The sequence below is a fragment of the Lactuca virosa genome, chromosome 8, assembly GCF_052849685.1.
Source record: "Lactuca virosa cultivar CGN04683 chromosome 8, Lactuca_virosa_CGN04683_v6, whole genome shotgun sequence".
NCBI lineage: Eukaryota > Viridiplantae > Streptophyta > Magnoliopsida > Asterales > Asteraceae > Lactuca > Lactuca virosa.
Genome location: NC_136433.1, coordinates 187,787,241 through 187,815,039, shown reverse-complemented (window position 1 = coordinate 187,815,039; position 27,799 = coordinate 187,787,241). Strand labels below are relative to the sequence as shown.

The 27,799-nt window shown below is 35.8% G+C and overlaps 1 pseudogene; it reads right to left on the bottom strand.

The window, feature by feature from the left end:
• Positions 1-1,392: 1,392 nt before the first annotated feature.
• On the bottom strand, positions 1,393-26,849 carry LOC145131137 (wall-associated receptor kinase 2-like; annotated as a pseudogene).
• Positions 26,850-27,799: the final 950 nt, after the last annotated feature.

Sequence of the window (27,799 nt, the reverse complement as noted above, 5' to 3'; positions counted from 1 at the left end):
AAAATTTCAAAATTCAAAATTTCAAAAATTCAAATATTATACAAAGTTTTTAAAATTTCAAATTTTCAAAAATTTAAATACTTATTTTATTAAGATATATTAAATTTTAAATAATTTTTTATTAATTAATGGTATCGGATTAATCACCCAATTAATTCCTTAATCTGATCTACAGACCCCTCAATTAATTCATTAATCTGATCTACCAACCAGCTAACGTGAAACGTTTTTTACAACTTTGGTTATAACTTGTAAGTAGAAGTTCAAAAGTTATTCAAATATTGTTATTGAACGATAAGAAGCTAGAATTTTTAAAAAATTAAAATATCCAAATTTTAAATTTTCAAAAATTCCACCAAAATTTTAAAATCTTCAAAATTTCAAAATATCAAAATTTCAACTATTATACCAAAGTACTTAAAATTTTAAAATTTTAAAATCTCAAATACTTACTTTATTAAGATATATTAATTTTTGAATAAGTTTTTGTTAGTTAATGGTATCTAATTAATTTCCGTCTAGCTGATTAATTTTTTAACTATGGTCTACCGATTAAATCCTCATCTTGGTTATACATTTTACAATATGTTAATTAGAGTCTACAGATATACTATGATTTCCTATGACACATTATATTATTACTATTAACAAGACTTATTATTGCAGAAATATAGTAAAGGAATTTTACTACACTAGAACCAAAACGCAAAAGAATGAAAAAAAACGATATATAATTTAATATTTAAATTTTAGCATGTTTATGTCATATATATACTCTCGTAAAAAAGACATCTTTTATTTTAAACGTAGTTCAATATTATTATATAATATAACATATTTACTTTTTCAATTCTAAACAAATAAAATGGAAATTTATCATCTTAACATTATTCGTTAAATAAAAGTAATCGCCGTCCACTGCCAGACAAAGAGTAAGAAGAGTAACAGATGCTAATTACTATTTACCGTCCGTCTAGAGACAACTGATTGCCGTAAGAAACAAATCGCCGGAATAAAACAATTCGAAAGGGAACAGCTTGACGACCGCCGAAATGAGACTAACTTTCGTTTGAAAATTACCTGCCGGAAGGAAACAAATCGCCGCCGCCGAATCGCGCGGGTACGCTACTAGTATATATATATATATATATATATATATATATATATATATATATATATATATATATATATATATATATATATAATAAAAACTAAAAATACATAATTTAAGAAGAACTCTAATATATGACAAAATCATAAATGTGTTAATAAATCAATAATTACTAATGTCTTAAAATACATCAAAAAGAAAAATTAATGAAACGAAAATGACAAAGCCATGAACCAACAATGGGCTCATGCTATTTATATTTTCCATGGTTCCGATTCGTATCATCGGGGAACATGTGTTGAATAAACGAGACTGCTATCGATATTAAAACCCGAAGAGAGTGCAACTGTAGTAGAATACGGATTAATCGACACACCATAAAGATCCTCTTGTTCTTTCTTGGTGTGTATCAAGCTCGTGTTTTCTTCATCCCCTTGATTCGCCCATGGATGTTGAGTAAACTTCCGCAAACCTTGAAGTTGAGTGGCCACTTCTTTCATCGTAGGTCGCTCATCACTCGTAAGCTTAACACATCTTTTCACAAGCTCACCATCCTGAAGTTGATCTAGGCTTCCTTCCCTTACAACTCTAGGATCAAGAATTTGAAACAAACGGTTTTCTTTTAGCGCCATTACAAAATACGTCGTCAAATTCCTTTCTTCCTCGGATCTTTCCATACACAACAGTTTTCTCCCTGTTAAAAGCTCAGCTAACACAACTACAAAGCTATAAACATCGCTCTTTTCAGTTAACTGACTTGTGTGGAAGTATTCAGAATCCAAGTACCCTAAAGTTCCTTGAGCTAGTGTTGTAACTTGTGTTTGATCTATGGGGACTAATCTTGATGCCCCAAAATCCGCGATTTTTGTTGTATAATTTTTGTCTAATAATATGTTTGCAGACTTCACGTCTCGATGAATCACGGGGGTTGATGTTGCTGAATGAAGATATGAAAGTGCACCAGCCGATTCTGCAGCTACTCTTAAACGATTCTCCAATGATAACCAACTTGTGCCTTTATCATGAATATGATTAAAGAGAGTTCCATTTGAAACATATTCATAAACTAGCAACGGGACCTCACTCTCCAAACAACATCCCAAGAGCTTGACAACATTCCGATGATTGACTTGTGTTAAGATAATGACTTCCATGATGAACTGTTCAATTTGGGAGTCATCCATTACACGAGACTTCTTATAGCAACGACTTGATCGTTGCTAAAAATACCTTTGTATACAGTTCCATAGCCACCACGACCCAAGATTCTGTCTTCAGCGTAGTTGTTGGTGGCTTTTTCTAACTCTACGGCAGTGAACACTTTTGTTGAGTCAACGCTGCCTTCGTTGCTTATGATTCTTTGTTTCAGAAGTAAACCACCGTTTTGCTGAAACAGTTTTTGTCGGCGTTTGATAAGACTCCTCTTCTTGAAGGCAAAATACAGCCATGTTATTCCGACTAAAAGGGCCATAAAACCAAATCCCATACCTGCATGCTTGCATGATACCACATTAATTAATGAAAGATGAATAAGAATCGAATATTTCAATTTTTCAACCAATCCATCGATAGATCGACGTCACTTGATCAGTCAACTGAAGTACCGAATGATCCATTTAAGAACACAAAAGCGATGAGATTTCAGCTGGTTTATTACCTAGGGAGAATTTAATAACTGGGAACTCCGAAGTTTCAGCAATGCAACCTCGACCGTTGCTAAATCCATCTACAACGTAGCCATCTTTGCAAGAACACGAATAACCTCCGGGAGTGTTGGTGCAGATCCCGTCGCACACATTACTGTTGGGATCTTCACATTCATTGATATCTGTGAAGATCAAACACAAAATTAGTATAATTCATGTTTATTTAATAGTAATAGAAGAAAGATTTAACCTTGACAGCCTGGATCAAGATATGGTTGACCCTGATAGCCTTGATTACAATTGCATCTGTATCCCAGAGCTCCGGTATCAGAATCGATACAATAAGCATTTGCTTGGCATGCCAAGACGCCGGCGTTTCTAGCCTCGCTGCAGCTCAAGTTCCCGACCACCCAGTCCACCAATATCGGAACATTAGCCCTGGTCCTGTTAATGAAATCCGGGTCCTTAAAATCCGACACCCCACGAAATGTAAACCGTTCTTCCTCACCCATAAACGCGTAAGTACAAGGATCAAAACACCAAACTGTGGTGTGATTAGACACCATACTAGCAACATCAGTGTAGTAGTATTTGAGTCCTTTTGGTATCGATGTTTTGCAGCATCCGACGCCGGTGCACGACCCGTTGACCACCTCCTCAGGTCATGAACACAATGTGATGCAACCGCTGGTGAAATCTGCTTGTTTTGGGCCTAAGAACAAGGCGAAATCATCGCATCCGATTACGGTGAACTGGTTTTTCTGGGAGAACGTGTAGGGTGAAGTCCAGCCTAGATTTGTCCAAACGGGATTGTTTTTGTGAGATTTCCGAATGGATCGTAACATGAACTTGCCACTTTGTTAGTGATTCGGAAAGTGGAATCGGAGATTTCAAGAACTTGGAGACGACCGAAGAAGGGTTTTGGAGGGTTGAAAGTGGTGTTGCATGTTACTTCGAACCATTCGCTCAGAAAGCAACCAGGACCGATGCCGAAGGGATATGGAATGGTTACGTTTCCACATTGGCTTTGGCATCCGGGTTTGGTTACGTTGGCGGCTTTTGTGATGGTGGTGGTGTCATCGGCGGTGGTGTTTGTGGTATTAGAAAATCATGGACCATTCTATAAATGAACATATATATTGTTATCATTTAAATCCAAAATATTATGGCAAGTGTATAAGATTGTTGATGGACTGATATTCACTTATTATTTGTGGTTTGAGTTTCCGGTTTGACTCAAGATCCTCAAGATCCTTTCCATCTCTCACATTAGGGTTTATCTCCATCTATAAATATATGTGATGAGGAGCAAATCCAAGAGGACGAAATTAATTCACAAATTCGTTTTTTTTCTGATTGCTAAGGTGTCTTGGAGTTGTCTTGAGATCAACTGGAAAACCAAGCTTGTTCTTCAGATCCAAAAGCTTCAATGGAAGCAGGTACACAATCTCCTTCTCTTATTATTCTTTTATTCAGATTCGAGTTTGAAGGTCCGGCCTTAAAAAGCTTCCGCATTCATAGATTAAGTTATTAAAATTATCAACAATTGGTATCAGAGCCTTCTCGAATTTGATAATAGAAATTTTCTGTTGGTTTAAGATCTCTAACATTATATTTGAAACATACCTGTTCTTCGTTACGTCGAGAACTATTTATTTCATCAGATGCTTGATTTTTCTTTGACTGTCGATGAATAACGAAGGATGTAATATATATTTGTATTTTTGCTACTGGAGATTGCTTCTTGCTCCAAAAGAAAAGTAAAACTTCAAATATTTTACGATTATCCGTATTAAAGGCACAGTATCTTTGTTTGAGTTGTTAAATTCATGTACTATTTGCTTTTACCTTTTGTTAGTGACATTGCTTTACAATTGTCCAAACAAATGTTTGACTAATAAGTTTGATAGTGACTATTAAAGTCTGTCATGCGAACGCTATGTATTATGTTATATATATATATATATATATATATATATATATATATATATATATATATATATATATATTGTCTTTTGTGAATGGCTATTGATATTTTTGCTTATGTACATATTAGATAAAATTAATAAGTATTATTTGTGCCAATACAACTTTAAATTAACATGCAAATATTTGTGGATTGTAATTTGTCTTGAAGTCGTAAGTTGTTTTGGAGACCACATATACATGCACTTTGTTAAAATAAATAAATGCCTTTAGCCCTTGTGTTTATATTATCTCTCGTTTTGAGCTGTACATATAATACACATATATTCTCTTAGCTTTTATTATTATTTGACTTTGCTGTGTATATGATTTAAGAAAGCAGTTTTTATGTGATAATGTTTATTGTTGTCAGCATGTCTACAATTTAATTACGTTAGTGTGCATGCAATTTAATTAAAGAGTTACATTTTTTATTCGATAAGCACTGTTAATGATATTTGAATTTATTATCAGTTTTTTATGAAATTATTTTGGTTGTCAATAAATTCAGTTATGACATTATTTATTTTCTTGGCAAATTTATTGACGCAAAGTGATGTTTTTTGTGAAAATTAATTTTCTAAGAATCTAAATATTACGGTTTATGTGTTTATTATTGCGGATACCAATCGACCCAATGGTAGATTGATATTTTGACGAATAAACACGAATATGATAATGAATATGCGACAATTATTTTTTGGTTACATGTCGTTAATAAGTCAATCCAAAGAGGGGCTTGTTAGATGGGATGATTTATTGTCATATATTATTATTAATTTTTTTTATGGTTTATGTGGTTGTCAATGCGAATATTAATCGACCCAAGGGTAGGTTAATATTTGGTCGGATAAACACATATATATAGTGTTAAATATATGATAATTTTTGGGTTTCATGTGATTAATCAGTCAATCCAAAGAGGGGCTTATTGATTAACATATTTTATTGTCAATATTTTTTTACTACTTAAACAAGATATCTCTTACAAGTTAATATGTTGTCCAAAGACTTGATATTAATGTTGTGTTGATATCTTGTGATGTCATAATTTGAATTTTATTGATTATAATTATGGTTTAATAAGCATGAAAACTAATTAATATTTTGTTCTGAAATACAGCAAATGCTAATTGTGGCATAATATCTTCCAACTTGAATCACATTCCAGTCCTTAATGGGACTAACTTTAAGGAATGGAAAGAGAACATTATGTTAGTTCTCAGCTGCATGGATCTTGACCTTGCACTTCGGATTGAGCAACCCATCCTTACCGCCACAAGTTCAGTGGAGAACAAAAGGGATGCTCAAAAATGGGATCGCTCAAATCGCATGAGTCTAATGATCATTAAGCGCGGCGTTCCAGAAGCTTTTAGAGGTGCAAATGAGCAGTCTATTAATGCTAAAGATTTTCTTGCTGAAATTGAACAACGTTTTACAAAAAATGATAAGGCTGAAACAAGTACTTTTTTGCAAAAGATGATTTCAATGAAGTATAAAGGCAAAGGAAACATAAGGGAGCACATCATGGAAATGTCTCATCTTGCTTCAAAACTTAAGGCATTGAAACTAGAAATTTCTGATGATTTTCTAGTCCATTTGGTGTTGCTTTCTCTTCCAGCACAATTTAACCAGTTCAAGGTCAGTTACAACTGCCAAAGGGACAAATGGACTCTTAATGAGCTCATTTCCTTTTGTGTGCAAGAAGAAGAAAGGATGAAGCAGGAAACAACTGAGAGTGCTCATTTTGCTAGTACCTCTAAAGGTAAGGGCAAAAGAAAGAGAAAAGAAGCTGCTACTAAGCGACCAGTGCAAAAGAAACAACATTTAGGTAATGATCAAAAGAAAAAGGAATCGGGACCTCCTAAATGCTTCTTTTGTCAAGAACCTGGTCATTTGAAGTCGGATTGTCCAAAATACCACAATTGGCGAGTTAAGAAAGGTATAATTCGTGCTTTGGTCTGTTCTGAAATTAATTTAGTTTCTGTACCTAGAAATACTTGGTGGATAGACTCTGGTGCTACTACTCACGTAAGTATTTCTATGCAGGGTTGCCTGAACTACCGAAAACCAAATGATGCTGAAAGATACATCTATGTGGGTGATGGCAAGCAGGTTGAAGTCAAAGCAGTTGGCACATTTCGTTTATTACTAGATACTGGTTTTTATTTGGATTTTCAAGACACTTGCATTGTACCGTCTTTTGGAAGCAATTTGGTTTCTGTTTCTAAATTGGATAAATCTGGTTATTATTGATCTTTTGGAAATGGTGAATTTAGTTTGTCTTTAAATTCAAATGTTATCGGTGTTGGATAAGGTGTCTAAGTCCATAACTATTTCTGGTATGTACTTGACCCGACCCGGCATGGTCCATTTGGGTTGCATGGCACCATGCAATTGGATAAACTAAAATGAGAGAAATAACACTTATGGTTTATTAATATATTATAAGTTCTAATATATTAATAATATTATTTAATTAGTTTGATCAAGAATTAATTTAGAATTAATTAAGTGATCAAAAGATAACTAATTAAATATATGGGTAGATTATGTAAATCTTCCATATCTTATATAGTGGGCTAAGAGGCTCCATGGATTATCAAGTTGGGTTCCACCCATAGGATGCTCCATGGGAGTTACAAACCCATGGGTCATGGAAATGAAGAGTCATGACACATTAGGGTTTACATGGTGTAACCCTAGATGTGTCAACACTATATAAGAAACCCATTCTCCACCAAAATTGGCTACACATAAGAAACAAGAGGGCTAGGCCGATTTTAGAAGTGTGTATTCTCTCTAAAGTCATTCCAAAAGCATTTGGTGTTGTGTGAAGCATTTGAGGCATCACACTTGGGGTGCTAGGCTCACAAGGTTTCAAGGATCATAAGCAACAACAAGGTAAGTTATTCTATCTTTCATGCAAGTTAAAATTTGTTCCCCATGTACACTAGATAGGAATATAACCTTGGAATTCAACTTTGCATGATAATTAGACAAACATAGATCCAAGGTTATTAGGGTTGCATGTACACCTAGGAAGTGTTAGAATGCTCAAAACCCATCAGTGGTATCAGAGCCAGGTTCGTTTGTTGTTTTTTTGTGTGCAAACAGCTTGAAAAAAAATCGTTTTTCTGTTTTCTGCTCGTATGAATGTTTGCACATTTGTTGCTGGAAATGGACTAGAAACATTACCCTAAACTGTTTTGATGTTTTAAAGCTTGTTTTAGATGGTGTAATGTTTATGCTAATCCATTTACAATGGCAATTATTAAAATTACAAGTTTTTTTAAGTGTGATTTTTGATTCTTGAAAGTTTTCATATTCATGTTCTTGAACTTATGAAGATTAGATGATCATAGGAATTGTTTGTAACCTTCATGGTAGTTTAATTCATGATCCTAATGTGTTTTAATGGAGTCCATAACTTGTCCTCAAGTTATGGAAAACCAAAAGTCTCACTTTTATTAAAGCCATTAAAAGAACACAAGAGTTATAAAAATGAAGAGTCTTCATTTTTATTACTCAATTAATTCATAAGTTATAAGAAATGAAAAGTTTTGGAAGTTTACAAAACTTGCCCTCAAGTTTTGGAACATGTAAAGTCTTGATTAAAACTTTAGTTCCAACCCTTAGAATTTTAAAAGTTAAAATTCAACCCTTATACTTTATAATATTATAAGTTACTAATATATATATATATGTATAACGTCAAGTCGTCTTACCGCTAGTACGCCTCATTCACGAAGCCGGTCTATAAGGGGGGTATAAGGTTGTTGCCTATAAAATGGCAACTTAATGGGTGTCCACTCTCACCCACCGCTTCCTTGATCGGTGGAGGGTCGTTAGCCGAACGGGTAAGACAAGGACTTATAAATTCTCATTAAAAGTATGATGAATATTATAAAGTAACTAAATTCTTTTATTAAATTCCCAATCTTAGTTACTTAAGGAAAATGTGAATAAGGTGCTAATCCATGAAATTACACTTTACACTTTGTTTAAGTTGTTGGTGGAGCGTGTGTGGTTAACCGACACACTAACTTGGACTTAACAAGGTAGGTAAAGGGTGACTTAAGGTTTACCATAGCATCGGTGGAGCGTGTGTGGTTTACCGACACATCGATTGAGTGATAAACCTTGAGGGTACCAAGTGATTTGCATGGTTACTTCACACCTCGTTTTGTGATCCTCGGTATCCCAGTCACAAAACTTGGAGGGCACACTCGAGATTGAAACATGCCTTTGAAAAATTCATTGAATCTCAAAAGAATCTAGGAATTTCTAAGAACCAATTAAAAACCTAATATTTATATTTCGTTTTTCATGGTGGAAATTGGTGAATCGTCATTCACCTACCTTTCAAATATGTTATAGCTTGGATTATGGCATACCTCTTCTAAGTTATAATATATTGTGATTGGATCCTAGCCTTAATATTACATTTGGGTGTTTTATTAAGGACTCTCTTAATATCTAAACTAATCTTGTTCTCTTTTTCCAGATGTCTTCAAACAATGCTGCTTCTGGCTCTAATCCTAATGGCTCCTTTACCCTTATGAACTTGTGTGGGAAAGTCACTTTTGATGGATCCAACTTCAATGAATGGATCCGAAACATCAGGATGATTACCCGCTACGAGGACAAAGAATATGTCCTTGACAAGGAGCTTAAGGAAATTGATGAGACCACTGCAACTCCCCAGGAGATCGCTGACTTCCGGGCACATGAAAGGGATGCTACAAAAGTGGCATGCATCATGTTGGCCACCATGACAGCGGAACTCCAAAAGTCCTATGCGGACTTCTACCCTTTTGAAATGCACCAAGATCTGATGGAAAGATAACATCAAAGTGCACGACAAGAGAGGTATGAAATCATATGCTCTATCATAACAACCATGATGAAGGACGGGGAATCCGTCACGAGCCACATGCAGAAAATGCAAAGGTATGTGGATCGGTTGCTGAAGCTTAATGTGAACTTCCCTGAGGAGCTTGCAATAGATATCATTTTGCACTCCTTACCATCGTGCTATGATCAATTCCGCATGACATATCACATGAATAAGGAAGATGTCACACTCAGCAAACTTCAGGGACTCCTCAAGACCGCAGAAACAGGTCTTAAGGGTAAGTCGGTTGTTAACACTCCTACTCCAAACTCCGCCCCGGTTTTGGCAATCGGGAAAGGTAGAGGGAAGAAGAGGAAGAGCTCTTCGAAGGGTACCAAGGCTAGGACCCTTGATGGCTCTTCTTCAAGTGGAACCAAGAAAGGTTTTGTCACTCCTTCTTCTGACCCTAAAGAGGCTGAATGCTTCTATTGCCATGAAAAGTCACATTGGAAGCGGAACTGCCCAAAGTACCAGCAAGATATGAAGGATGGGAAAGTTAAACCCAACCATGCAGGTATTTAAATTATCTTATCTAATAACTCACCCCATTCTAACTCTTGGGTCCTTGATACCGGTTGTGGTATTCATATCTGTTCTGATTTGCAGGGACTAAGAAGAAGTGAGAATGTGGAGCATGGAAGAATAAACTTAATCATGGGGAATAGGAAAGCTTTACCTGTCACCAAGATTGGAGTTTATACTTTATCGCTAAGTAGTGGGTTTAGTTTAGATTTGAATAAATGTTGTTATTCGCTAGAAATGGCAAGAAATATTATTTCCTTTCATGCATTGTATAAACAAGGTTTCACCTTTTCATTTGATAATGAAGTTGGTTCGATTAATGCTTTCTTTAATAATGTTCTTTATTTTAAAGCATTACCTTATGATGGTGTGTATGAAACTGTATCTGTGGTTGATAACTTAGGAAATAATGTATTGTGTATTGATTCTGTTAATGATAATAACTTGGATAAAGCATCATTATGGCATTGTCGTCTTGGACATATAAGCAAGAAACGCATAGGCCAACTCCAAAAGGATGGAGTATTGGAGTCATTTGACCTAAAGTCAGATGATAGTTGCGAATCATGCTTACTTGGAAAAATGACAAAGTCACCCTTCACAGGTTCTTGTGAGAGGGGTGAAGGTTTGTTGGATCTTATACACACGGATGTGTGTGGGCCCTTCAAACATGCCACAAGGGATGCTAATCGTTATTATTTGACTTTTACTGATGATTACAGTAGATATGGATATGTCTACTTAATCAAGCATAAGTCAGAGACTTTTGAGAGGTTTAAAGAGTTTAAACACGAAGTCGAGAATCAATTGGGCAGGAACATTAAGATGCTTCGATCCGATCGAGGTGGTGAGTATCTTAGTTCAGAGTTCCTCGACTATCTTAGGGAATGTGGGATTGTCTCACAATTGACACCTCCCAGGACACCGTAGTTGAATGGTGTAGCTGAGAGGCGTAATCGAACCTTGTTGGATATGGTTTGTTCCATGATGAGTCGAGCTTCGCTACCAATCTCATTTTGGGGGTATGCCTTAGAGACTGCCGCCCATATCCTTAATCTAGTTCCCACAAAGAAAGTTGCCAAAACTCCTCATGAGATGTGGACTGGTAAAGTACCCAAACTAGACCACATTAAGATTTGGGGTTGCGAGGCTTTCGGGAGACGCGAGACTCATGATAAGCTCGAACCTCGAAGTGAGAGGTGTATTTTCATAGGCTACCCACATAAATTCTTTGGTTACCTCTTCTACAGACCTAGTGAGAATGTGGTATTTGTAGCTAGGAGGGCTTTCTTTCGAGATAGAGAGAGTTCATAAGACAAGGAGACAATGGGAGGCAAGTTGACCTTCAAGAAATTCAAGAGTCAAGTGGTGAAGGAACTTCAAACCCTAGCACTCAACTTGAGGAGGAAACTCCTGTTGAGCCAATTGACAAGTCTGTACCTCTGAGGCGTTCCACAAGGGTTAGGAATGCACATGAGCATTACTATGGATTCCATATTACTGCGGAAGGTGATACACTTATCAGTGATGAGACACTGATAGGTCTAGATGAACCTAACAGTTACGCGGAAGCCATGGCAGGCCCTGAGTCAGCCAAGTGGAAAGAGGCAATGGACAGCGAGATACAGTCCATGTATGACAATCAAGTTTGGAACTTGGTTGAGAATGTACCAGGTCGTAAGACTATAGGGTGCAAATGGATCTTCAAGAAGAAGACCGACATGGATGGTAATGTACACACTTATAAGGCACGACTGGTTGCAAAGGGTTTCTCACAAACTCCGGGAGTTGATTATGATGAGACCTTTTCTCCAGTGGCCAAGATTAAGTCTATTAGGGTTCTGTTAGCCATAGCCGCATTTCATGACTATGAAATATGGCAAATGGATGTCAAAACCGCTTTCCTTAATGGAAAGTTGGCTGAGGATGTTTACATGAGTCAGCCAGAGGGTTTTGTCAACACAGAGTACCCTAGTTCATATTATTCGAACCTCCACAGTCGGTCATATGTCGGAAGTAGGTATGAATCAAGACTGTCATGATTGGTTGCAGAGGTCTAAGTTGTTGGACATGGCTACAACACTCATGAGTGCTCATAAGTTCTGAGCATTGGACTCAACCCACGCTCACTGGAATCACTTCATGGAATTTATCTCGAGTGATCGTGAGACGGTAATATCATATAAGTCTTCAAACCTAGATATATGATTTGTTACTTATGAGTTGGTTATGCATTGATTGTACGAAAACGCATTGGTAACTCGATGTTATAAAACGTGCTCTTGTGTATAATTCAATGAGTAGTAGAACAAACATATGAGTCGAAGTTTGTCTGTTCCTTCTTGGATTAGAAGCTGATATCTGGGCCCCTCGATGATTTTGTTTTGACCTATGTACCGGGCCCGGTCAGAACTAAGTTGATGTGTTCAATTGAGTTCTATGTCAAACAAATCGGAAATCGGGAAACAAACTGCTGGACACAAAGTAAGACATTGTTCCATGTATTTGTCCGGCTGATATCTAGAACAGAGGATTATATGATCACTTATCTTAAATGGCGTATCATCATCTTCTCAGTTCCGAGAGACCTTGAAAGAGCTACGATTGCCGATCGGTTCCTGAAGTATTGCAGTTATAGTTATAGGCTTATCCAAGTGGGAGAGTGTTGGATAAGGTGTCTAAGTCCATAACTATTTCTGGTATGTACTTGACCCGACCCGACATGGTCCATTTGGGTTGCATGGCACCATGCAATTGGATAAACTAAAATGAGAGAAATAACACTTATGGTTTATTAATATATTATAAGTTCTAATATATTAATAATATTATTTAATTAGTTTGATCAAGAATTAATTTAGAATTAATTAAGTGATCAAAAGATAACTAATTAAATATATAGGTAGATTATGTAAATCTTCCATATCTTATATAGTGAGCTAAGAGGCTCCATGGATTATCAAGTTGGGTTCCACCCATAGGATGCTCCATGGGAGTTACAAACCCATGGGTCATGGAAATGAAGAGTCATGACACATTAGGGTTTACATGGTGTAACCCTAGATGTGTCAACACTATATAAGAAACCCATTCTCCACCAAAATTGGCTACACATAAGAAACAAGAGGGCTAGGCCGATTTTAGAAGTGTGTATTCTCTCTAAAGTCATTCCAAAAGCATTTGGTGTTGTGTGAAGCATTTGAGGCATCACACTTGGGGTGCTAGGCTCACAAGGTTTCAAGGATCATAAGCAACAACAAGGTAAGTTATTCTATCTTTCATGCAAGTTAAAATTTGTTCCCCATGTACGCTAGATAGGAATATAACCTTGGAATTCAACTTTGCATGATAATTAGACAAACATAGATCCAAGGTTATTAGGGTTGCATGTACACTTAGGAAGTGTTAGAATGCTCAAAACCCATCAATCGGTACTGGTTCTCTAACGTATTGTGATAAGTTATATATGCTTGATATTGTTACTTCATATAATGAAACCTTGCACGTGGATTCACGTGGTACTAAGCGAAAATTAAATAATGAAATTTCAGCAACACTATGGCACAAACGCTTAGGCCATATCTCAAAAATGAGAATTGATAGGCTTGTGTCAGATGGAGTGTTAAGTAACCTCAACTTCACAGATTTGAAAATTTGTGTTGAATGCATCAAAGGAAAACAGACAAAAACCAAAAGATTAGATGCCACCAGGTCTTCAGATGTCTTAGAATTGATACATACAGATATTTGTGGACCATTCCCTTCGGCTTCTTGGAATGGTCAACAATATTTTATATCATTCATAGACGATTACTCACGTTATGGGTATCTATATCTTATTCATGAAAAATCTCAGTCACTGGAAGTGTTCAAATCTTTTAAACTTGAAGTTGAGAACCAACTTAATAAAATGATTAAATGTGTTAGATCTGACCGTGGTGGTGAGTACTATGGTAGATATGACGGATCGGGTGAACAACGTCTAGGACCTTTTGCTAAATTCCTAGAGGAATGTGGAATCGTCCCACAATACACAATGCCAGGTTCGCCTAGCATGAATGGTGTATCTGAAAGATGCAACAGAACTCTTAAGGATATGGTAAGGAGTATGATAAGTCATTCTACTTTACCAGAGTCACTCTGGGGTGAAGTACTTAAGACTGCAGCTTACATTCTTAATAGAGTACCAACTAAAGCAGCTGTTAAAACACCTTATGAGCTTTGGACAGGGAAAAAGCCTTGTTTAACTCATCTTCGTATTTGGGGATGTCCAGCTGAGCAAGGCCTTATAGGCCGAATGAAAAGAAATTAGATTCCAAAACCGTTAGCAGCTACTTCATTGGCTATTCTGAACGATCCAGGGGTTATAAGTTTTATGCTCCTGCAACAAAATCAATTTTTGAAACAGGAACTGCAACGCTTTTTTGAGGATGTTGAGTTTGGGGGGAGAAATAAGGTTAGAGACATTGACTTTGAGGAGGAATCAATCTCGATTCCTACTGTTACTTTTGACGATACACAAATTAATGTGCCTGTCGGAGAAGAAGTAATTCAGGAACCTCAACAAGACAATGTTATTCACTCTCTTGTTCATAATGAACAACCTCGACAACCTCAACTTAGGAGATCCACTAGAGAAAGGAGAAGTGCAATCCCTTCGGATTTCCATGTATATCTCCAAGAAAATGAAGAACCAGATGGAATTATTGAAAATGATCCAATCAACTTCTCTCAGGCCATGCAAAGTTCAAATTCTCAAAAGTGGATTGATGCCATGAACGAGGAGTATAAGTCCATGCAAGACAATAAAGTTTGGGAACTTGTTCCATTACCTGAAGGTACAAAGCCTATTGGTTGCAAATGGATTTTTAAGACCAAAAGGGATTCAAAAGGTAATGTGGAAAGACATAAGGCACGTCTTGTAGCTAAGGGCTATACTCAAAAGGAAGGAATTGATTTTAAAGAGACATTCTCTCCGGTTTCATCAAAAGATTCTTTTAGGTTGATCATGGCACTAGTCGCACATTATAATCTTGAGTTACATCAGATGGATGTTAAGACAACATTTCTGTCACACCCCCAAACCAAGGATGGCGGAAATGTCCGGGGGTGGAGGACTTCATGTATAGTATCATAACACCAATTGTAATAGTAATTCAAGCAAACACAACCAACATATATATAATTGAAAAAGTTACATCATTGTATGAATTACATGTTTACGAATCAATTACAATATGTTGACAAAATATGAAATAGTAGACGCCTTAGCGTCCCATCCTCAAAAGCACTTGGTTACCTGTTTAATGATTTCCTGAGAATACAAGTTGTTTGAAAAGTGTCAACACAAAGGTTGGTGAGTTCATAAGCTTTTATTTGGTATTATTAAAAGCCTTTCGTTTGTAAAAGTAGTATTTGTTTTAGAAAAATCCAATATTTTCCTTAAAATGTATATGTAGTCTTAAATCCAAAGACCGAAATGTATAAGTAACTTTTCTTACTTATAATAAATAATGTAAATTTAAATCGACATAAACTCGTTTAATTTTAAGGTGTGGGTTTGTCAGACCCAATATAGATCTATACACAAGTATCACGCTCTCCCTCGAGGAGACTCTGGTTATAATACAGGACTTATTTGTAAATTGAATCGAATGTCTCACAGAAGTCATTAACGAATTTACGTGTAGTGTAATGAAAACTTGGTACCGTATGGTCGTACCTTGCTTAATGAAAATATCCTTTGTATAAATGTACCCTTTTTAAATGTATGTGTTATGTAATGTTTCATAAAGTCATTAACGGAATTACGTGTTATGAAAACTTGGTACCGTATGGCCGTACCTTGCTTAATGAAAATATCCTTTGTATAAATGTACCCTTTTTAAATGTATGTATTATGTAATGTATCATAAACTATACCTATTATAGTTTATCAACCAAGGGTAGTACGTAGTAATGTATGCAAACTATATTCAAAATAGTTTATTAAATGTTTGAATGTATCGGTTGTACTTTGATTATAATCACTTGTTATTCTTTATATTTTATATGTACAAATCCATTTGTAAACTGATGTGTGTCTAAATATTAAGATAAAATGTCATATATTGCAATAACATATAATCACATAAAGATATACACCTTTCTCAACATGTTACAAGGTGAAATGAAATTGACAGCAACTTTTTGTTGTATACAGTTTCTGTTACTGTTCTTAGAAAATTTATAGAAAAATAATCAAAGCTCTAAATCCAAATCCGCAAATTCTGAGAGTTTGGAATATGAGTCTAGTTTGTTCGTAAAGTTTATCATGATTTTTAGTGATCTCTAACAGAGGTGAAAATGTTCATAATCACAGACTGGTCCGGGTTTGCCTCTGAAATGATAGGCAGTTTTGTAAAAATCACCATAAATTGTAGAAAAATCATATGGAGATGTGTAAGTAGCCATTTTAAAGCTAAGAGTTTGAACTACTTGCACCTGGAACAGTTTTGAAAACTAAAATATTTAAGTTGACCAAAACAGTCCGTGATCGAAGTTCATCTTTTCTGATGTAATCTGATAGAAAAAGTTTAATTGTCTTCTTGATGATTTTACTTGTATTCCCCCCCTTAAAACTTAAGAAAAACATGTAAATGTAGGGGTATGAACTCACCTTATGTGATTTCAGTAGATGAAAGTGAGATAGAGGAAGTGTTCAACCCAAGAACACTAAGAAGATGTCTTGATGATTCGAGAATCTAACACCGAATAAGATGGAATTTGTGTAAGATATCAATGATTTGAGTAGAATGGAGTTTAATAATTATGTGAATGATGAAGATACTTACTAATTGAAGAAATAAATCCCTGGAGAAAGCCTTGAAGTTCTTGAAGTTGAGAGAAAAGATGAGAGAATTTTGGAGAGTGTTCTTGGTTGCTAAGTGTAGAATGAAAGGGCTTTTAAGGAGAATGAGGAGAGAGGACCAATCCTCCAGCTCTTAGAACATGGGAAGAGCTGGAGATAGGGTGTAAAGGTCCACTAAGGTGACAAGGAGTAGTGGGAAAGAGTGGCTGATCATAGAGTGAGGTGGTGGTGGCTTGCTTTTGTCATAAAATAAGGAAAAACAAATATTCCCTCAATAATTAGTCCAACCACCAATTCTTTTAATACATTTTTATAAAAACCCTGGAGATTTATATATTTTGGGGCCTTAGTTTATAAAATAGAGTTTTGGGTGAAAATCCACGTTAAAATAATGAAAAACGGAGTTAAAACGAAGTCGTAGTCGAAAAATCGGTAAAAAGGGGCCGTCTGCGAGACCTCTCGGATGGGGGCCGAGACTTCGGACCCTCGCATGCGAGGCTGCTGTCTGAGGGCTTCGGATTCGGTCTCCTGAGAGGCTTCAGCTTCGGTCCTGATGAGAGGCTTCGGATCCGAGGCCTCGGATGTGAGGCTTCGGTCCTGAAGCTTCAGTTCCAGGTCCTTAAGGCTATTTTACCCGTTTTTACCCCGTTTCAAGCGATTTTTGACCCGGTTAAGGGTCGATATGACCCAAATGATTACAAAAGGTTAAAGTAACTTTTTGAGAGAGATTTGGGAGAGATTTCAAATAGAAAGAGATAGAGTGAAAATGATTTAGAGAGGTTTCGTTTGTGATTAATTTGAGTGTCCGGCTTCACAACGCAAGGTTCGTAAACCCCGTTAAACCGTGTTTTAGTGTCGTACACACTCCCGATGAGTGTGCGATAATGTTTTATCGTTTTGGTTCAATGTTTACTTAGGAAATTCAACATACGAACTTTCCAAATGATGTTTCTCTCATTAAGATATTGCATTGTACAGTAATTACATAGTGTAAACCCTAATATACAAGGGTTAATTGAGTCGATTGGTTTTGACTTGTTGACTTTGTTTGACTTTGACTTGACTCAATTTTGACGGTTGTCACATCATCCCCCCGTTAGAAGGAATTTCGTCCCGAAATTTGCATTTGACTGGGACATCAAGAGTTTGGGAAAAGATGTGGGTATTTTTGTTTCATTTGATCTTCGCGTTCCCAGGTGAACTCAGGCCCTCGTTTAGCGTTCCAACGGACCTTCACGATGGGAATACGACTTTGTTTCGTTCGTTTGATTTCCCGATCCATGATTTTGACTGGTTCCTCCACGAAGTGGAGATTTTTGTTAACTTCGATTTCATCGAGTGGTATTACGAGGGTCTCGTCGGATAGATTTTGTCAATCATATTTTCGGGGTTAAAAAAAATAAAGTTTTATTAGTTACCTATAGCGACGACTTGTCGTCACCACAGGTTTAATCTATTACGATGACTTGTTGTCGCTATAGGTTTTTAACAAGAGCCAACGACATACCTATAGCGACACACAAGTCATAATTTGCATGTGTGAAGACTTGGAGTACTTTCTAACTGGTTCATGTGTGAAGACTTGGAGTACTTTCTAACTGGTTCATGTGTGAAGACTTGGAGTACTTTCTAATGAAAACTGTGCTACTGGGGAAATTGGAAACTAGTACGTAGCTTCAAAGTCAAGAATATGCAGTAGGCATGTGATGCATTAAATGCATGAGGCACACAAGTCATAATTTGCAGCAACATATACGTATATGTGTGTGAATTGAAGAAGAAGGTTACGGCTCAAAGAATATATATATATATATTCATTTTCTCTTCATTTGTTAGATACACAATAACCATAACATCATAGACTATATATATTCAATTTCATTTGTAATTTTAACTAGTTTATATTCCGCGAGTGTTACCGAAATCATTTATCAATTTTTCAGAAGTGCTTAACTTGTTTTGTTGCATTCCCAACAATTTGCTATTAATTACTTCTCCCACTTTACTTATATAAATCATCACATTCTTACCGCGACTTTTAACTTCTCCCTCACAGATGGATCCACCTGCAGATCATCAAAACCCCATAGATGACCTCGATTGGTTTCAGTACTTTGATCATCAAGATCTTTTCAGGTATATATAAACGTCACTCATTACACCATCTTACGCACAGAAAAGTGATTTTGTCGACATTGATCAAAACATGGTTTGGATTTGTAGTGATCAAAAAGAGTCTTTCATCGTGTTGGATTTGATTATCTTGAGTTTTTGGATTTTTGCAGTGGTGACATGCTCAACCATCATGATTACGAGTTGTCGGAAAAATTGCATGAAGTGCTCGATCAGAACGTTTCCACAGTACTTAACAAAGATCAAAACATCATTTCTAGAAATGAGTTTCACGATTTTGATCCCCTTGAAGATATAAGCTTATGGGATTGTTGGGAGGATGGTAATTTACCATTGGTTAGTTTCAGTGAAGACTGTAAATCCGGTGGTGAGGCTACATGTAGTTCTAGTGCTGCCACCACTGATCACGGTGGCCGGAAGGTGGCAAAGAGATTGAGACCATTGGAGTTTGAAGAGATAGAGAAGTACTTTGAGATGCCGATAATCATGGCAGCAAAGGAACTAGGGATAAGTTTAACAGTGTTGAAGAAAAGATGCAGAGAGCTAAACATAAACAGATGGCCTCATAGAAAACTTAAGAGCCTTCAATCCCTCATTGAAAATGCCAAGGTAAATTATGATAATAACCTTCTATACATTACTCATGCACTTGGTAACCAAAGTAGTTTTGGTATTTTCTAAAATTTTAATTGTTAGTTTCTTTATAACTAAACATAGGTCCTAGGCATATGCCACATCAAATCAATTGATTTACTACGATCTCCTGATTTATATTTATATAAACTTAACTCATTGTAAATTTTGTGAACTCACATGAAAAATATATTGCATCTACCTTTAAAAAAAAATTAGGAGTTGGGATTAAAGGAGGAGATAGAGACGTTAGAAGGGCACAAGAAGATGATGGAGAAATTGCCAGGTATGGAATTGACAGAAAGAACAAAGAAGCTTAGGCAAGCTTGCTTCAAAGCTATTTATAAGAAGAGAGGACTTAACAATCCTTAGCCATTTTGTTATAATTAGTGGATGTTAATCTACATTGTATGTGTTTTTCTCTTGATAGTTTGATACCCTTTTTAGTTTCATTTTATGTATTTGTCTATTGATTTTTAATGCAGAAAATTTTGTATAATTTGGGTATTATAATTTGTATTATGTATTTAGCCATATTCTAGATTGCCGACACGACTACGCCGACGACTCTATACCAGAGGTCTATATAAATAGACTTATGAATTTAGTAGGAATAACTTGATTATAATCTTGTGATTTGTTCCATGTCTGATCCACTCCTAAGATTCACTTGACATGCCCCCAGTTATGTGTAATTAAAATTTTATTAGACTGTTGATCCTAATGAGTCTACCCTAAGTCCACAACCAAACAAGGAACAGGTCCTAAGGCGGACTCACCATTTCTAGGTCAATCATTTCTTAATTACACATAACTTCGAGGTACACCTAAAGAATCTTAGAGTTACCAGTTGTAAATTGTTTGTAATACCAAGTAGTGATATTCAATGAAATAAAATACATGCCTATTTCATTGATAAACCTTTTAGTAAATATCCTTACCATTTATATACACATGTATAATTTCGCACTTTAGTGAACTATTCTTGGTGTTTCTGTTAACGTCTTGGAGACGGAGTTATGGTAGTGGGTAGAAGTAGGTTTTGTACGGGCGTTAAAATTTACACATCATGTTGCTCATGCGAGAATAGGGGTAGAAAAGATAATTAATAGACGCCTAATCCTATAATTACTTATAGGGGTGATCCTTATTAATTACGTCTATAATCACGTAGTGCATATCAGTTATACATAATTTGAGATAGAATAGACTTTCGAATAAATGACTCTACTCTAAGTCCACAACCAAACAAGGAACAGGAAGTAGAGCAATAGTCATAGATTCTGAGTCTATAATATCTTTAATTATGTATAACCTTGGCGTATGCACTCAGTTATCATAGGCCTACTAATAGAGGTCTTTAGTTTTCACATAAGTTGGTTATAGTATCACCAAATACTCCTATAGTATTTTTAGGTGTTTAGATTCGATTCTTAAAGTATTCCCTGTAGGGTGTAGTTAGGTTGTTAGATTTGTTGCCCATTATGACTATCCCCCAGTATATGCAAGTCACTCCTCGGACATATATAGTTGATCAGGCTATATCCTTCCCAGACTTGATTTACATATACCAAGGCATACCCATAATGTACAACTCCTCTTCTTTTACTTTATGTTCTTCTAGTTATGACACTATGTGAGCATGTATGCATGTATTTATACTTTTAATAAGAAACCATTCATTTTCTAAAAGTATATTTATTTGAAAAATGCACAAATCAGAGACTATTAGTCCCAATTGTGTTTATAGTTTGTATATCTTATGTGGTTTGATATACTTAATTCACTATAAACTGTGCTCTGATACCAATCTGTCACACCCCCAAACCAAGGATGGCGGAAATGTCCGGGGGTGGAGGACTTCATGTATAGTATCATAACAACAATTGTAATAGTAATTCAAGCAAACACAACCAACATATATATAATTGAAAAAGTTACATCATTGTATGAATTACATGTTTACGAATCAATTACAATATGTTGACAAAATATGAAATAGTAGACGCCTTAGCGTCCCATCCTCAAAAGCACTTGTTTACCTGTTTAATGATTTCCTGAGAATACAAGTTGTTTGAAAAAGTGTCAACACAAAGGTTGGTGAGTTCATAAGCTTTTATTTGGTATTATTAAGTAACTTTTCTTACTTATAATAAATAATGTAAGTTTAAATCAACATAAACTCGTTTAATTTTAATGAAGTTCCCGTAAATTCCAATATTCATTAATACTTTATGTGAGTTTATTAAAGCCTTTTCTTGTAAAAGTAGTGTTCGTTCCAGGAAATCCAATATTTTCCTTAATGTGTAAATGTAGTCTTAAAACCCAAAGACCGAAATGTACAAGTAGTGTTCGTTCCTTATAGTAAAACAATGCAAGTTTAAATCGACATAAACTCGTTTGATTTTAGTGAAATCCCCGTAAATTCTATGTTTGTTAATACCACATGTGAGTTATTATAACCATGCTATGACCTAGTTGGCATGAAACGACGTTCTTCAGGCGTCGGAAATGTTATGACATTTGTCACCCCAGACCTGTCGGTCTAGCTGTTTCATGCAGCTAAGGTGTGGGTTTGTCAGACCCAATATAGATCTATACACAAGTATCACGCTCTCCCTCGAGGAGACTCTGGTTATAATACAAGACTTATTTGTAAATTGAATCGAATGTCTCACAGAAGTCATTAACGAATTTACGTGTAGTGTAATGAAAACTTGGTACCGTATGGCCGTACCTTGCTTAATGAAAATATCCTTTGTATAAATGTACCCTTTTTAAATGTATGTGTTATGTAATGTTTCATAAAGTCATTAACGGAATTACGTGTTATGAAAACTTGGTACCGTATGGCCGTACCTTGCTTAATGAAAATATCCTTTGTATAAATGTACCCTTTTTAAATGTATGTATTATGTAATGTATCATAAACTATACCTATTATAGTTTATCAACCAAGGGTAGTACGTAGTAATGTATGCAAACTATATTCAAAATAGTTTATTAAATATTTGAATGTATCGGTTGTACTTTGATTATAATCACTTGTTATTCTTTATATTTTATATGTCCAAATCCATTTGTAAACTGATGTGTGTCTAAATATTAAGATAAAATGTCATATATTGCAATAACATATAATTACATAAAGATATACACCTTGCTCAACATGTTACAAGGTGAAATGAAATTGACAGCAACTTTTTGTTGTATACAGTTTCTGTTACTGTTCTTAGAAAATTTATAGAAAAATCATCAAAGCTCTAAATCCAAATCCGCAAATTCTGAGAGTTTGGAATATGAGTCTAGTTTGTTCGTAAAGTTTATCATGATTTTTAGTGATCTCTAACAGAGGTGAAAATGTTCATAATCATAGACTGGTCCGGGTTTGCCTCTGAAATGATAGGCAGTTTTGTAAAAATCACCATAAATTGTAGAAACATCATATGGAGATGTGCAAGTAGCCATTTTAAAGCTAAGAGTTTGAACTACTTGCACCTGGAACAGTTTTGAAAACTAAAATATTTAAGTTGACCAAAACAGTCCGTGATCGAAGTTTATCTTTTCTGATGTAATCTGATAGAAAAAGTTTAATTGTCTTCTTGATGATTTTACTTGTATCCCCCCCTTAAAACTTAAGAAAAACATGTAAATGTAGGGGTATGAACTCACCTTATGTGATTTCAGTAGATGAAAGTGAGATAGAGGAAGTGTTCAACCCAAGAACACTAAGAAGATGTCTTGATGATTCGAGAATCTAACACCGAATAAGATGGAATTTGTGTAAGATATCAATGATTTGAGTAGAATGGAGTTTAATAATTATGTGAATGATGAAGATACTTACTAATTGAAGAAAGAAATCCCTGGAGAAAGCCTTGAAGTTCTTGAAGTTGAGAGAAAAGATGAGAGAATTTTGGAGAGTGTTCTTGGTTGCTAAGTGTAGAATGAAAGGGCTTTTAAGGAGAATGAGGAGAGAGGACCAATCCTCCAGCTCTTAGAACGTGGGAAGAGCTGGAGATAGGGTGTAAAGGTCCACTAAGGTGACAAGGAGTAGTGGGAAAGAGTGGCTGATCATAGAGTGAGGTGGTGGCGGCTTGCTTTTGTCATAAAATAAGGAAAAACAAATATTCCCTCAATAATTAGTCCAACCACCAATTCTTTTAATACATTTTTATAAAAACCCTGGAGATTTATATATTTTGGGGCCTTAGTTTATAAAATAAAGTTTTGGGTGAAAATCCACGTTAAAATAATGAAAAACGGAGTTAAAACGAAGTCATAGTCGAAAAATCGGTAAAAAGGGGCCGTCTGCGAGACCTCTCGGATGGGGGCCGAGACTTCGGACCCTCGCATGCGAGGCTGCTGTCTGAGGGCTTCGGATTCGGTCTCCTGAGAGGCTTCAGCTTCGGTCCTGATGAGAGGCTTCGGATCCGAGGCCTCGGATGTGAGGCTTCGGTCCTGAAGCTTCAGTTCCAGGTCCTTAAGGCTATTTTACCCGTTTTTACCCCGTTTCAAGCGATTTTTGACCCGGTTAAGGGTCGATATGACCCAAATGATTACAAAAAGTTAAAGTAATTTTTTGAGAGAGATTTGGGAGAGATTTCAAATAGAAAGAGATAGAGTGAAAACGATTTAGAGAGGTTTCGTTTGTGATTAATTTGAGTGTCCGGCTTCACAACGCAAGGTTCGTAAACCCCGTTAAACCGTGTTTTAGTGTCGTACACACTCCCGATGAGTGTGCAATAATGTTTTATCGTTTTGGTTCAATGTTTACTTAGGAAATTCAACACACGAACTTTCCAAATGATGTTTCTCTCATTAAGATATTGCATTGTACAGTAATTACATAGTGTAAACCCTAATATACAAGGGTTAATTGAGTCGATTGGTTTTGACTTATTGACTTTGTTTGACTTTGACTTGACTCAATTTTGACGGTTGTCACAATTTCTCAATGGTGACATTGATGAAACTATATATATGGTGCAACCAGAAAACTTCGTATCGAAAGACTCAAATGAAATGGTTTGTAAACTAAATAAATCTATTTATGGACTCAAGCAAGCCTCCCGTCAGTGGTACCACAAGTTTCATCAAATCGTTGTCTCATTTGGTTTTGAGGCAAATATAGTAGATGATTGTGTATATCACAAGTTCAGTGGGAGTAAATACATCTTTCTGGTCTTGTATGTTGATGATATATTACTTGCCACCAATGATTTAGGGGTCTTATATGAGACCAAGAAATTTCTTTCAAAGCATTTTGAGATGAAAGATCTTGGGGACGCCTCATTTGTATTAGGAATCCAAATTCAACGATACAGATCTCGTGGAATTCTAGGATTATCACAAAAGAGCTATATTGAAAAGATCCTTGAAAGATTTGGCATGCAAAACTGCAAACCAGGAGACACCCCTATTTCGAAAGGAGACAAATTCAGTCTCGATCAATGCCCTAAAAATGACCTTGAATTTAAAGAGATGCAGAAGATTCCTTATGCATCGGTTGTTGGGAGTCTTATGTATGCTCAAGTGTGTACAAGTCCCGACATATCTTTCATTGTAGGGATGTTGGGAAGATATCTAAGCAACCCAGGTATGGACCACTGGAAAGCAGCCAAACGGGTTTTGAGATATCTACAGAGAACAAAAGACTACATGCTCACATATAGGAAATCAAATGTTTTGGAGATCATTGGATATTCTGATTCTGATTTTGCTGGATGCCAAGACAGTTATCGATCCACATCAGGCTACATTTACCTATTAGCAGGAGGAGCTATTTCATGGAAGAGTGCTAAACAAACTTTAGTAACTTCTTCCACCATGGCGGCAGAATTTGTAGCATGTTTCAAGGCATCAGATCATGCAATATGGCTGCGGAACTTAGTCACGGGGGTGCGTATTATTGGTGTTGAAAGACCACTAAAGTTGTATTGTGACAATAAGTCGGCAGTGTTGTATTCCAACAACAACAGAAGTTCTACAAAGTCAAGGCACATTGACATTAAGTTTCTGATTGTTAAAGAAAGAGTGCAAAATGGAAAAATCGCAATAGAGCACATCGGGACAAACTCCATGACAGCGGATCCGCTCACGAAGGGATTACCTCCCAAGGTCTTTCATGAGCATACTACACACATGGGTGTGATAAATATTGATGATATTTTGTTTATTGGGAGTTTTACAATTTATTTTTGGGTGCTTTATTTTGGTTTAAGAACAATTATGTTTTTCTGTACAGACTTAAGAATTCGGTTAATTCCATTATTAGTTGCACTTATTTGAAGTTTGATCTCATTTCAAGTTAAAGAGGAACTCGTCAGAAATCAATTTTGATTTTGTGACCACGCATTATGTTTAATCTATGTCGTTAGTTATACTTATATATGTGACCATTGATGGTTTAGTTACGTAAATTGTAACAAAGACCGCATTGATCCTATACAATTATGATTAATGGACAAGACTGTTTAAGGGTACCAATATCATGATAACATACATTAAAGCGCTAATATGGTTATATGTACATTTATAAATTCATGGTCCAGTGGGAGATTGTTAGAAAATCATGGACCATTCTATAAATGAACATATATATTGTTATCATTTAAATCCAAAATATTATGGCAAGTGTATTAGATTGTTGATGGACCGATATTCACTTACCATTTGTAGCTTGAGTTCCCGGTTTGACTCAAGATCCTCAAGATCCCTTCCATCTCTCACATTAGGGTTTATCTTCATCTATAAATATATGTGATGAGGAGCAAATCCAAGAGGACGAAATTAATTCACAAATTCGTTTTTTTCTGATTGCTAAGGGGTCTTGGAGTTGTCTTGAGATCAACTGGAAAACCAAGCTTGTTCTTCAGATCCAAAAGCTTCAATGGAAGCAGGTACACAATCTCCTTCTCTTATTATTTTTTTATTCAGATTCGAGTTTGAAGGTCTGGCCTTAAAAAGCTTCCGCATTCATAGATTAAGTTATTAAAATTATCAACATGTGGTGGTTGATTGGGATGTAGACTGTGTGATTGCTAGACCAAACAAGAACAGAAATAAATGAACATTTCTGGAGAACTGCATTGTTCTTGACGAAGAGGGGGATTTTTTTTCATTGGTGATCGTTTTAAACTTTTAAAGGCAAATGGAATTTTCTTTGTTTTTGCGTTTGTGTTTTAATTTGAGTTTTTCGGTGGCATTTTGTCAAGTTGATGTTATATATACATATTTCGAATCAACTTCATCAAACAATATCATTCACGACTTTACACGTCTGTTGCCGTTTACTTTTTCTCAAGGACAAAACGAGTTTAGAGTTTCATAAAATCTTTTATCTATCACCATCCGATATTCCTATTTAAATCATCCAAATTTTCTTTTATATGTACGTAGTAACCAAATTAATATTTCCCTCTCGTGTTACTTGTATTTAATCAATAAATTTTATTTCATGGCATCTACGTTACATTATTTGGACATATCTATTAAAATATTTTAGAACAAATTACTGAAGTCGTCCCTGTGGTTTGGTGAAAATTGCGTGTTCAGTCCTAACTTTTTTTTTGTACTCGGACCGTCCTTATAGTTTGATTTTGTTGCGTTTTTCGTCCCTCCCAAACATGAAAAGACTTTTTTGCCCTTTGTATTTTCTTTTTCAGTTATTGTTATTATTTATTGATAATAAAAAAATACATGGGTCCCACCTTCAACCCCTCTCTCACTTTATGCTTCACTTTTATCTTAGTTAAAAAAAAATAAAGCTCTAAATGGTTCTCAGCTAACCACCGCCGGAGCCACCAATGGAACCACCAGAAACACCAATGGAGCCACCAGAAACACCTTCATAACCTACTGAAAACCCATGGATCGCCTTCTACTCCTCCTATGTTGCTTCTCTCTTCCTATCACTTTTCTCTACTCCATCTCTCTCGCTGGAAATCCCCACCTCCGCCATCGTCGGTTATGTAAAGGGTTTCCCATCGATTTTTCTGTGCTCCGTCTTCTACCCCTCGATTTCCATCTACTCTATCGAT